Here is a 14,080-nt window from a genome sequence, read left to right as displayed (position 1 = left end):
CATTTGGCTAGAGTTAAAAATCTCAGGACTTTTCTAAGATTCATACATACATCTTGCAAATTCCAGGGATCCCATGTCTTTCAGATAACATAGTTCAATTTTTAGTTCAATTATTTCCTCTTCAAACTGGGCTCCACTAAAAGACAGATGTTTGTAATTTAGAGACATCCCAAGGTTTGCACTTCAAAGGCAGCCACAGAAATAAAAGCATGACTCATATGCATTAAAATCCACGCATCTCATCTAAAACTGTAATTGTATTTCTTCCAAATACCTTTGCAGCTCTTCAAAATCTGTGAATCAATGGAACTCTAAAAATAACTGGCTCTACTGGTACTGCGTTCTAGAAAATTAGGTAATCCTTTTTCTTCCCCTCCTTCAAAAAAATCATGTAGTAGAAACTTGAGACTGGCTGTATTGTATCCTTGAATCAAACAATGGACACCCTTGGGTTAGAAATTCTCCAATCTATAGAGATACAATTGGCTTTTTGTTGTTGTTGTTGTTGATATAATTTACATGAAGACTGAAAATAGGCGATACAATTGGCTTTTAAACTGGTATTTCCAAGGCTTAACACAATGAACACAAAAAATTTTATTGCATTACCAACACTTTTTCTAATATGTGAATTAACTGTATAAATCATAACTGTTTCAAAATAAATTTGCACAATTATCACTTTATTTAATCACTATTTCTAGAAATTTACATTTGCATATCACCCTATGGCTTTTAAAGTTTAAACTTGACCAATTTAAGTCATATCAGTTTCTCGTCACAAATTGGCCTTAAAGGTGAGTTCACTAATTTGGGGTATTGTTTTAGATAGCTGAAATACGCATATATACCTCTAGATCTTAGACATTTATAAAAGATTTTCAATTCTCGGGCGCCTGGGTGGCTCAGTTGGTTAAGCGACTGCCTTCGGCTCAGGTCATGATCCTGGAGTCCCCGGATCGAGTCCCGCATCGGGCTCCCTGCTCGGCAGGGAGTCTGCTTCTCCCTCTGACCCTCTCCCCTCTCATGCTCTCTCTCTCTCTCGCATTCTCTCTCTCAAATAAATAAATAAAATCTTAAAAAAAAAAAAAAAAAGATTTTCAATTCTCTATCACATCTCTGAGTTTATAAACAAGTTTTTCTTGATTCCTTTGTTTTTCTTCTTATTCCATGACATTGTCAGGATCTGGATATAGATATTATATGTTTAGACTCTTTCCTACAACACTCAGAATTGTAGAATATTGTCATTACCAAGGATATAGGAGATGGAAATAATGCCTTTATTTTACAGATGAGGAAACTAAGAAAACAAGTTGTCTCTGCTTACTAGTTATTTCTCTAAAATGTTTCATAAAGCTCCTATTGATGTTTGTACTGAAATATTTATTCCAATATTTTAAAACTACTAATTGTTTAAGATATTATAAATTCCAATACTGGTAACTGCAAAATCGCTGGCAAAAAAAAGTATCATAGTTCTTAGTTGGTTTGTTCATTTTCTACTTTAGTTAAGCATGAGGATTTTGGAGCCAGATTGCCTCTATTTAGATTTAGACAGCAGCTCCACCATTTCCTCTAGGAAATTAATTACTTAACCCTCTCCCATGCCTCAGGAGAGATTTAGTTAATACACACAAAGCACTTACAATGGTGTCCACTACATAGTAGGCACTCAAAAATATAAGTTGTTAATATTATTTTTTAAATGTTTTGTACTAATTTTAATAAATATTCTACATCATGAAGTTTCTAATTTCACTTGTAAAATGGAATATTAAGACATTAGAGGGGCATGCCTGGCTGGCTCAGTCAGTAGAGCATGTGACTCTTGATCTCGGGGTCATGAGTTCAAGCCCCACGTTAGGCATGGAGCTCACTTAAAATTAAAAAAAAAAAGACATTAGATAAACAGTGTGGAGAAAAAGATGAATGCTCTCAACTAGAATTCTGAGACAAAATGAACCATCCAATGTTAAATGGCCAATTTAAAAAAAAAAAAGGCAGAGATAGAAACTAGGTCCATAGACTTCTACTTCGGAGTTCTTTCCACTTACGTGGCTTTATAGGTCATCTCTGAGAAGTATAAAATAGATAAGCACTATACATATAGCTCAACACATCATGAAAACATAAGTGATCCACACAGAAGTGAAAGTTGCAGCTGTTTAGGAATAACACAGTGAATCTGATATTCTAAACAGGAAAACTGTCCTTTAAAAATCAAAGATTGGCCATACAGTATAGTTTTGGTGTTTACTGATGACTGACTGACTTGATATGCACAGTGAAAATGACCCCAGAACAAAGACAATTAAGCCACATGAATAACAACAAACAATGCATTTTCCAAAATGTTTAAAAAGAAACTTCCTTGGCACAGCCATACTTTCCAACAAACCCACTTTAATGTTTTCATAGTTTACAATATCAGAAATGACCTCAGGGTCAGGCATTTGTCAGTTAATGGCCTGTTGGGCTAATGGCCTTCAGTTTTGCCTTGGGCGCTCAAGTCCTCCAGTAGGTCATTAGCTGCCAGGAAAGGGCTCTTCCCCAATCACTATTGCTAAATAAATAAAATTTGCTCCTGGGTTAAGGCCCCATAAGCCAACTTTGGCTTAGAGTGAATTTTTTTTTTTTTAAGATTTTGTTTCGTGTTGTTTTGTTTTGTTTTTGCTTGTTTGTTTGTTTTTGCGAGACAGAGAATGAGAGACAGAGAGCATGAGAGGGAGGAGGGTCAGAGGGAGAAGCAGACTCCCCGCCGAGCAGGGAGCCTGATGTGGGACTCGATCCTGGGACTCCAGGACCATGACCCGAGCCGAAGGCAGTCGCTCAACCAACTGAGCCACCCAGGCGCCCGGCTTAGAGTGAATTTTTTCCATGAGTATTCACAACTCTGAGGAATCAGGAAAATGATGGAAATGCTAAAACCAAAATAATATCAACACAACTGAGCTATCTGTGGCTACTAATGATAAGCAGTCACATGGATCCTTTTGAATGCTCTTACCTGTTCTTTTGCTTATGGGCTTTAAATCTGGTATCAATCTTATAAAACCAGACACCAGTTTACAAATGCACCACATTTTGGAATTTTATCTGTAAGTCAGTTGTTTGGAGCTCATACCTCATTTTCCTAACATCCGAGATTGTAAATGGTGGGTAGGTTCCCAGGACAACCCATAACATTAGAAATGCTATATACTTATAATTGAAAATCAAATAGAAAACCACAATCTTATAACACTTGCAATTAAACAAAACAGGAAAACAAAACGAAATAGGAAATATTTTTTAAATGGACTTTAAACATTGACAGTTATAGGGAAATTTGGTTTAATAAGAAAATGAGGGTAGAGACACTGGTTCTTTCTCATACCTATTTCATTTCTAATTATATAATTTTCCTTATTCTTAACAAAAGACCATTCCAAGCTTTACGCTGATGTTTGTCAACTCCTAAGTAAAGTTTTCCTTTGAAAAGAACACAGAGAAGGCACAAAGACCGATAACCATTTTTCTGAAATAACAGGTAAAAAGATAAAGAATGAAAAATGGGAAGAAAAGGTTTGAAGAGGATGTGTATACACTCTGGGGATTGCCTGAGATGAAATTAACTGATTTGTGAACAATAAGAAACAAAGAAAGAGGCACTGAGGACAAATCTCTGGGATAAAGAAAGGATGAGTGAAGAGATGTGAGGTCAGGCAGCTGACAATGCAGAGGAAGGAATCAGTGGCTCATCTACCCAGTACTTTTGTTAACTGACTCAGGAAGTTCCTTTAGTAAAATCATTAGAAAAGCAAAAGGAAGATTACTGAAGAACTGGAGCTGATTTTTTTTTAAGATTTTTTTTTCTCCCTCTGGCTTTAGAGAAATAGCAATTTACGCCAGTGAAAATGGAGAGGAAAAAAAAGCTGGCTTGATTAATTTTCTTTCTGGAAGGGATTTACAAAATTGAGGTGACAAAGTATACTATAAAATTGCCATAATCAATATATATCTACCTCTCATGGCCATGGTGTGGGGTTCAACTCTACCCATTTTAGAGAATATATTTTTGTAGAACACAGCCTTTTTTTAATGGTCTTCTTTTTTTTTTTTAAAGATTTTATTTATTTATTTGAGAGAGAGAGAATGAGAGATAGAGAGCACGAGAGGGAAGAGGGTCAGAGGGAGAAGCAGACTCCCCGCTGAGCAGGGAGCGCGATGTGGGACTCGATCCTGGGACTCCAGGATCATGACCTGAGCCGAAGGCAGCCGCCCAACTAACTGAGCCACCCAGGCGCCCTTTTAATGGGCTTCTTTGAATGCCAGGCAGATAGAAGAAATTCCCTTCCACGTCATCAACTTTCTAGCTGACAGACACTCAGAGAAGTGTCCATTTTGCATGATGGCATTTGACCTTTTTACGGCAAAAAGACACTTCATTCCATTGTTCTACGGCACCAAAAGGGCAAAGTTCAAGTTTTTAATGAGATCGTAAATTTTAAAAGAACATAATATTGTCTTGTTTCTAGTACACTTCTCAAACTCTGATCATTTATCACTTTTGCCTTAAAGATCAAGGAAGTGGCTCAGAATGGATATAGTGTTTGTTTAATAGGTAGCTATATTAGTAAATGATAAACTGTAAAAATTGGGGGATTTTGCAATTGTAATTTTAAGATAGCATTTTGGCTTCTTTAATTGATAGGCAGATGCCTTTATTGTTACAACATATAACAATATGTTGTTGTTATATGTTGTATATATATTTACAAATGCACCACATTTACTCAGTCATGAGTAAATTACATTCTGCACACATTTACTCTAGTCATGAAAACCTATACTTGAGTGGGTTATATGTAGAAAAAGAACATTAATCTTGAGTGTGAGACTAAAGAGGCTAAAAGATATTAATCAATAATTTCCACAGGGAAGCCTGGGTGGCTCAGTCGGTTAGGCATCTGCCTTCAGCTCAGGTCATGATCCCAAGGTCCTAGGATCGCGTTCCATATTGGGCTCCCTGCTCAGCGAGGAGGCTGGTTCTCCCTCTGCCTGCCGCTCCCCCTGCTTGTGCACGTGCTCTCTCTCGCTGACAAATAAAATCTTTAAAAAAAAAAAAAATTTCCACAAATAAAATAGTGCACACAAGGTCATAATGTCTATTTTAAATGAGTATGAGGGGCGCCTGGGTGGCTTAGTTGTTAAAGCGTCTGCCTTTGGCTCAGGTCATGATCCCAGGGTCCTGGGATCGAGCCCTGCGTTGGGCTCCCTGCTCTGCGGGAAGCCTGCTTCTCCCTCTCCCACTCCCCCTGCTTGTGTTCCCTCTCTCTCTCTCTCTCTCTCTCTCTGTCAAACAAATAAATAAATTCTTAGAAAAAAAATAAATGAGTATGATAGAGAAAATCTCAAATTTCATATGCTACAGCATGTTTCTAGGTTTCCCTTTTTTTTTTTAAGGTAAGTTCTACACCCAAAGTGGGGCTTGAACTCATGACCACAAGAACAAGAGTGGCATGCTCTACTGACTGAGCCAGCCAGGCACTCCTGGGTTTTACTTTTTTTTAAGAGAGAGAGTGCATGTGCATGGGGCGGGTGGGGCAGAGGGAGAGGGAGGGGGGAGAGAGAGCATCTTTATCAGGCTCCACACCCAGCATGGAGCCCAATGCGGGGCTCAATATCACGACCCTAAGATCATGACTTGAACCAAATCAAGAGCTTAACCAACTGAGCTACCCAGGTGCTCCAGGTTTCACTTTTTAACATGAATTTGAAAGCAGAATTAATATAACAAATAATACAAATATCAAGTAACCAATAGCAGTCTCTTTATTAAGATATATAGATGTGTAAAAGGAGGAGATTTATATGCATAAATTGAGCATTATTTATACAAACAAAATTCTTCCTTGTAAACAACATATTTATGCCTTTAGGAAAACAAAGTTAACATAAGGAAATACATCAGCTACGTAAGGAGTACATCTGTGCCACTGGTTATTTAGAAATATAAATCACTAATGGTTAATAGAACAGTCCCCAGGAATGACATCATGATAATGTTCTGGGATGCTCAAACAAGACCCAGGCTAACTCACAGTCTCCCAACTGACGTATAGTGATAGGTCCATTAAATGAAAATTACTTTAAAAATAGAAAAAAAAAGCATGGTGAATTCAATTTTTTAAATACTAGGATTATCACTACACATGAAAAATAAAAGACTTAAAAAAGATGACAAGTAGTAATCCACACAGCCTTATTTGTACTATGGCTTAATCCTAAACGACAGATCCAGTCTACAAAATAAACAGGAACCCAAAAAAAGCCTCTAATGGTCAGCCAGATTTCTAAATTATAGTGCTTTTCCATTTCATGTTTCTTCCCCAATTATTCAGCATGTCTCACCGATAGCTTGATGCTCAGACACTAAAATTTCAGATTCTGGTATGACCCCATCATTCCAGGATTCAGTGATATTCTACATGAACACAATAGAGAGCAACTTATTTCAGTGGAGTCAAGGAATTTATGGCTTAAAAAAGACCCTATGGCTAAGGTCTCTAAGTCTAGGGTCTGTGGACAGTGAAGTACTAAAACAAAAAGTTGACCTTAGCTTCCATAATTGAAAATGAATGAAAACTCAAAACACTAATTTTTAAACTCACTCTTGAATTCAAAATCTTGTTAATTCACATTTATGTGACAACAGCTGTAATAGTAAGAAGACAATTACCAGAGGATTAATATATCAATTTCTATACTTAGAGATATTTAAAAATCTAAGTGTTACCTAAGGCAATTACCTTGAAGACCCCTAATATCTTCAGGGAAAAGCCAAAGGGAGAATAATTGACTTTGCTGATTTTACCCTTGGCAATTATAAAACAGCTCTGAATTTCTTATGACTGCAGAGCCCTTCATCTAATGGTCTGCCCCAGGAGAAGTACAGAGATAAACACATAATACAGAAATTCAGACAAGAATTCAGTAGCACAAAAAAATGGAAAACTGGTAGAATGAATAAGTCATAAAAAATTAAAGTTGCTACAAATACGCTAACTTTAATTACCAAGTTAAATACACACCTTCAAAAAAAAGCTGTCACTGTGAAAAGACTGACATACTATATACAGAAATTCTGTATTAAGTTGTCTGCTCCCTCACTACTGTGGTCTCTCTTTTCATTGCTTTTTTTTTTTTTTTTTAAAGATTCTATTTATTTATTTATTTGAGAGAAAGCAAGAGTGAGAGAGCACAAGCAAGGGGGGAGCAGCAGAGGGAGAGGGAGAAGCAGGCTCCCGAGCAGGGAGCCTGATGCAGAGCTGGATCCCAGGACCCTGGGATCACGACCTGAGCCGAAGGCAGACGCTTAACAGACTGAGCCACCCAGGCACCCCTCTCTTTTCACTGCTATTGCTGACAAATTTTTCTTTTCTTTTTTTAAGTAAAGTATAATTGACATACAATATCCTATTAGTTTTAAGTATACATTATAGTGATGCAATTATTTCTTTAAAAAGATTTATTTTAGAGAGAGAAAGAGAGAGAGTGGGGGAGGGGCAGAGGGAGAGGGAGAGGATCTTTTTTTTTAAGATTTTTTTTTAAAGATTTTATTTATTTATTTGAGAGAGAGAGAATGAGAGGGAAGAGGGTCAGAGGGAGAAGCAGACTCCCTGCCGAGCAGGGAGCCCGATGCAGGACTCCAGGATCATGACCTGAGCTGAAGGCAGTTGCTTAACCAACTGAGCCACCCAGGCGCCCCCTTTTTAAGATTTTATTTATTTGCCAGAGAGAGAGAGAGAGAGCAAGCAAGTGAGCACAAGCAGGGGGAGCGGAAGGCAGAGGGAGAGGGAGAGAATCTTTAAGCAGACTCTGTGCTGAGTGCAGAGCCAGACACAGGGCTCGATCTCAAAACCTTGAGATCATGACCTGAGCTGAAACCAAGAGTCTGACACTAAACTGACTGCGCCACCCAGGCGCCCCAGTGATGCAGTATTTTGATGCATTGCAGAATGGTCCCTACAATAAGTCTAGTTACTATCCATCACCACACAAAGTTATTACAGTATTATTGACTATGATCCTTATGCTGTACATTACATCCTCATGACTTAACTTATTTTATAACTGGAAGTTTGTTCCTCTTAATCCCCTTTACCTATTTTGTCCACCCCAACCCCTCCCCCTTTGGAAACCAACAGTTTCTTTCCTGTATCTATGAATGTTTCTATTCTGTTGTTCATTTGTTTGTTTTTTAGGTTCCACATATAAGTGAGATTATATGACATTTGCCTTTCTGAGTCTGACTTATTTCACTTGGCATAATACCCTCCAGGTCCATCTATGTTGTCACAAATGGCAAGATTTTATTCTTTTTTATGGCTGAGTAATATTCACACACATACACATACACCCATATATATAGCATATGGTATATATACCACATCTTCCTTATCCATTCATCTATCAACAATGTTTGTTTCTTGTAAGAGAAAATTAAAACATCTTTAAACAGAAATCTAACTTTACTAAGATATTAACCAGATGTATAGAACTTTAAAGAAATTTAATACTGCCCCAAAGAAATATTTATCACTATCTCCTCCTCCAACTAAAAAATGCTTATTAATGATTACCATTATCCTTAATCAACTTAAGCTTCTGGGAACTCATTTAATAAAATTAGTCTTCTTCTGAGATATAACTTTACTTTCCTTAAAAAAATAAACTGCCAAGTACTTAAATGAAAGGAATTGGTTATGAGTATGGAAGATTTGCTTTATCAAAGAGAACTCTTGACTTCCAAGAACTTATAATCTCTTCAGTTTAAACTGCTGTTCACATGGTTTGGAAACCATCTAGTATGATTAAAAGAGAACTACCAGAAGCCTAGATTTGTAGAAGATCAAGTATAGACCCCTGGACATGGTACTCAAGGCCTTTCACAAGAACTGATCCAGCGAAGTATCTTTTGAAATTGACTTTCACAGAGCCTTCAAATTTTGAAGAACAAGGGACAAAAGGATCCTTTTTTTTTTTGCATGAACAGAATGGTTGCAACAGAATAAAAGCTTCAGTTCCACACACAATTATCAAATTTAAAAAACAATATACCATGGACTAAAAAGGAAAAAGAAATTCCTCACCAAAAAGGGTCAATAAAATGAAAATTTTAAAGTGCAAACTGGTGCAGAGACCATGAAGGTATTAGGGCTCACTGAAGAGGAAAGAAATGCCTGATCATTCTTATTTCACGGAGAAGCTTCAGGCTGAGCTGTTGCTTGGATATGCTGTTTTTGTTTTGTGTGTGTGGTTTTTTATGTTTTGTTTTTTTGAATCAAATACTGCCACTGAAATCCAGTGCCTAATGGAGCAGATGGTGGAGGTCTTAGACTCTGGAACATTTATAGTGATGCTTCTGAATGCAAAACACCAAGAGTGGATTTCACAACGATGAATCTGAATTGATTTTGACGGGAGTAAAGCTTCCACTTTCTCTGAACTTGAACTGCATTGAAAGATGTGTGAATGATACAAGCTAGCTAAGAAAAAGGAACACATTAAACATCATTTCCATAAAGTGAGTGGTGAAAGCAAGCGAATACTTGTTTACGTCATTACAATATGATTATATTTGTATGAAATACCATCTTCTTAACCTTATGTAAGATTTCATCAGAATAGCTTAAAGTAAGTTAAAACTAATGATTACAGAAAACAGAAATTTGTCTAAAGGCAGTAAGTCTTGTTTTAAGGTAGGGGCCAGGCTGAGGGCTAGTTACTGAAATGTGGATCTAGTTACCAAATCCTGACTATCTCTTCCTAGGTATGTGGGGGTCTAATCTATGAGTGGCCAGCGTGTGTGACTAGAGCTAGTCATGTGCAGTGCCGGGCACCCAAGGAACTACAGCAGCCTGTACTTTCTGAGGCCTCCTCCTTCTCCAAGACTCAAAGCTCATCACAGACTATAGCAGGTATGGTCAAGAGGAAAGATGGATGATGCAGTCATAGAGTAGCTCTCAAAGGCAATGGATCAGTCATCCTTGCACTAACATATGAATTCCAGTAAAGGAGAGAATTTAGTGAGATGCATCAAAGTAGACTACATACATAGAAAATAGAACAATTTGAGGGTAAATAAAAAGAATGCTCAAATGGTAATAAATCTTTGGAGGGAGATTTGAGATTCTCTATTATTCCATTTTATATAACCAATTCATTTCTTACTCTGGCTTCCTTTCCATGTGAATATAAACTATACATTAAAGGTACCATTCCATTTTTCCCCTAAAAATCAGCAGGTCCGTCTCATGAAATATGTGCTAGCCAAAAGTGTGATGGGGAGATAGGGCAGAATGCTATTTGTCTCACAATATCTGTTATCTGTATCTTCCATATTTTTGGATGGACACATGGCTACCCACAAGAAAGTTTACATTTCCTAGTCTCCCTTATAAGTAGGTGTGGCCATATAATTCAATTCTGGCCAGTAGGTAAGCAGAACCATCTGAGTAACTTCTGAGAAATGTCTTTAAAGTGCTGATACTATATTTATCATCCAAACTGGGACACTTGAGAGTAAAAGGGAATACTAAGAAAATGAAATTTTTATAATTTTTGAAACATGTATTTATTAGCAAATGACTTTATTATGTTGGTGGGCTTGTTAACAAGTTCTACTTGTTTCAAAAACTATTTTCAAAACTGCAATTTAAGAAGAAAGAAAAATAACATATATCCATGTACATTAAAACTAAAAAAGAATTTTGTATTGATTATCTGAATATTAAAAAGATAGCCAGTAGAATAATTATTCTTGGTATATATTTACATACTTTAACTCATTTCTTAGCATATCTGTCCCTAATATTGTGTAACTGGCATTTTTCTAAAGAATGTGCTTTTATTTTATTTTTTAAAAAGATTTTAAGTAATCTCTACACCCAACATGGGGCTTCAACCTACAATCCAGAGATCAAGAGTCACACACACTACCAACTGAGCCAGCCAGGCGCCCCTGAAGAATGTGCTTTTAAAAATATGGCATTTTGGGGCATCTACGTGGCTCGGTTGGTTGAGCATCTGTCTTCGGCTCAGGTCATGATATCGGGGTCCCGGGATCGAGCCCCGTGTCGGGCTCCCTGCTTGTGGGGAGCCTGTTTCTCCCTCTCCTCCCCACTTGCGCTCTCTCTCTCTCTCAAATGAATGGATAAAATCTTAAAAAATATATATATATACACACACACATCCATATATATGGCATTTAAGAATTATATATATAATATATATATTACAGCATTTAAGAACTAAACTGCCAGCAATATTCTTCGTAGTTGCATTTTATGACTAATTTGAAATTATTGATACCTTCAATTGATTCTTATTGGTAGACCATAATATTTTTAATTGAGGAAATGATCATTCTACAGATTCTGAGTTAACCTGATAAGCTGTGAGCAAATCTGCTAAATGGAAGAGAAACTCAATTTTAATTTTTTAAATATTATAAAGTATAACTATTCCAGCCCAAATATTTTCAAGGTACTGTCTTTTTGCTTCCTTCAAAGTACCTTTCTTTGACAAATATTTTTATAAGACAAAGCTTGTCAAATAAATTGCCTCTATGATTCTTTTGAATGTTTTACTAAAATTAGATGCTGCAAAATCTAGGCCTTCTAAATTTCATTTTATTCGTGTGTGTATAATTTATTCAAAATAGCAGCACTACCAAAAGATTCTTCTTGCAAGGTGAGATATTCCAAATCACAATTATAGAACTGTAAATTTTAATCTTGGGTAGCATTTGAGATCTTACCATTTATTTTGTTCTGTTCCTCCCTTGCTTTTGTAAGGAAAAATTCCAATGGAATTTTCATTAATTGCTTTCATTGTAATTTCCTAAAAGCTTCATTTGGTGTTCTATTTGTTGAACATTTGATTTAAGATTTTGAGTGGATTTTGAGCAAGATGTTCACCAAAATTTTATGCCTCATTTATATAAAATTCAATACCATTGTTGGGTATAAAGATTTTGAGAATCTGATTAATGATAAGCAACAAAGATAGAAGGTACATACTGCAGTGCTGAACTGTATTTTTGTACTCAGAGTAACACCAAAATTCTCAAAATCTTATAGTTTAAAGACTTGAACATTAAAGATACTTGAAATTTTTATAACAATACCTTCTATTTCAACTTAGAGAATGTTAACACTTGTTTGGATACGATTATGAATTATGGGTATGCCACATGAATTCCAACTACTCCATAGGTTTCACAATGTAGTAAGAACACTGTTTTTACCACAACACTATGTGTGCCTCACCAAAATGTGTACTTGTATTATTATTGTAAACTAATAATTTTATCTCCCATGTTGCACTTTATTTAAGTGATCTCTACATCCTGCATGAGGCTTGAACTCACGACCCCAAGATCAAGAGTCGGATGCTCTACTGACTGAGCCAGCCAGGTGCCCCTTCCATGTTGTACTTTAAACTGAATTTCCAAACTCACTCATAATGGCTTTACCTTTGATAGAATATACTTCCAAAAGCTTTACCTTGATCCTATGAACGGATGGAAAAAACAAAACCTTTTTCTGAATTAACTAAAATGATTTAATTAAAGTACCAGCTGACACTCAACTAAAACTGGAACTACTTAACTGTAAAGTTCTTTTGCCAATGGAGCCAACAAATATAAAGTTACTGCTTACTTTTTCCTATGCGCACATAAAAAACCTGTAGTCGAAAAATGAGTGAAATTAATTTAGAAAAACAGACATCTGTCTAAAAGTTAGGCTTCACTTTTTCAGCAGATTAGTTTTCATGTGGTCAGTGATACCAGTATGGCCTCCCCAGTGGATGTAAATGTAAACATTTTGTGCAAATTACACGTTCCTTATCAACTTTCTCAGTACTTTAAAAAATGAAATATATAGTTTTTAGCTTATTGCTGCCAAAAAGTTTTATTGCAAAAACAAACTGTTGCCAAACAATAAAATAGTTAAAGGTTTACATTACACAAGCAAGTGTGCTCAGTCTACTCTCTACCCTCTCTGATCAGCCTTGATTTCCCACATATACTCACCAATGCCCCACTTCCACCTTACTATGTTTCCCACTGAGCTTTGGGACTGGTACCTGGTGGCTTGGTAACTCTTGAAGGCCATGCACAGGCCACAGTACAATTGGGTGATACATCAAATGGCAGCAATGTCAAATACTTCTACACCTGATACAGGAAAAAGTTAACGATTAACCTAGACTGTCAGTGCACTTTGTTTTATCAGCAATTGCCCTGCGTTCTGTCCTTGACTGGGAGGTGTCTGAAAGGGTTGGGAAAAGAGGTAAGTTATTGCTGGTTGTCCTCCAGATTTAATATCACCTTAACATGAGAACACTCTCCACTGTATATGGGTCTCATATTCTGTTAGCCTACACTAGACAAAAACTCAGTCAGAGGTTGGAAGTATAAAGTAGACATCTATGAAACCCATCCTGGCTCATCCTAATGGAATTATTAGTAATCATTCTCTGTTAAAAAATCCAGGACAAATGTTAAGACAGATGGGATTCTGGGACAGTGGACTTACACTGAGACTATCCTTAGCAAACCAGGATGTACCCTCACTTGACCTTCAGGTGAAGGAGATCTGCCTTTCTCTGTCTTCCTCCTCCTCCTTTCCTATTGACTGGAGTGAGAACATGATGGCAGCTGTTTGGGGCCAGAAATACAGTAGTAAGGTAAGGATGGCAGAGCAGGATGACAGAAAATGCCTTTGGCTCCCGACTTTGTAGAATCAATCCTAGACTAGCCTGCCTAGTCCTGGATGTTTTTACATGAAAAAGAATAAATCCTATCTTGTTTTGGCCACTGTTATTTTATAACTAAACCTAATTCAAACTCATATATAAGGAATATCTCTACAATCTTTCTAGAAAGCAGCTTGGCAATATGTATCAAGAATGCTAAAAATGGGGGCACCTGGGTGGCTCAGTTGGTTGAGCGACTGCCTCCGGCTCAGGTCATGATCCTGGAGTCCCTGGATCGAGTCCTGCATCGGGCTCCCTGCTCGGCGGGGAG

At 36.9% G+C, this 14,080-nt stretch overlaps 1 protein-coding gene across 3 annotated transcripts in view; it reads right to left on the bottom strand.

Moving 5' to 3' along the window:
- Positions 1–14,080, bottom strand: part of PDSS2 (decaprenyl diphosphate synthase subunit 2) — a 243,040-nt gene that overhangs the window by 85,857 nt on the left and 143,103 nt on the right. The window lies entirely within an intron of this gene.

Source organism: Zalophus californianus, chromosome 7 (assembly GCF_009762305.2).
Source record: "Zalophus californianus isolate mZalCal1 chromosome 7, mZalCal1.pri.v2, whole genome shotgun sequence".
In the NCBI taxonomy this organism is placed as follows: domain Eukaryota; kingdom Metazoa; phylum Chordata; class Mammalia; order Carnivora; family Otariidae; genus Zalophus; species Zalophus californianus.
This window is presented reverse-complemented; position numbering and strand designations above follow the sequence as displayed.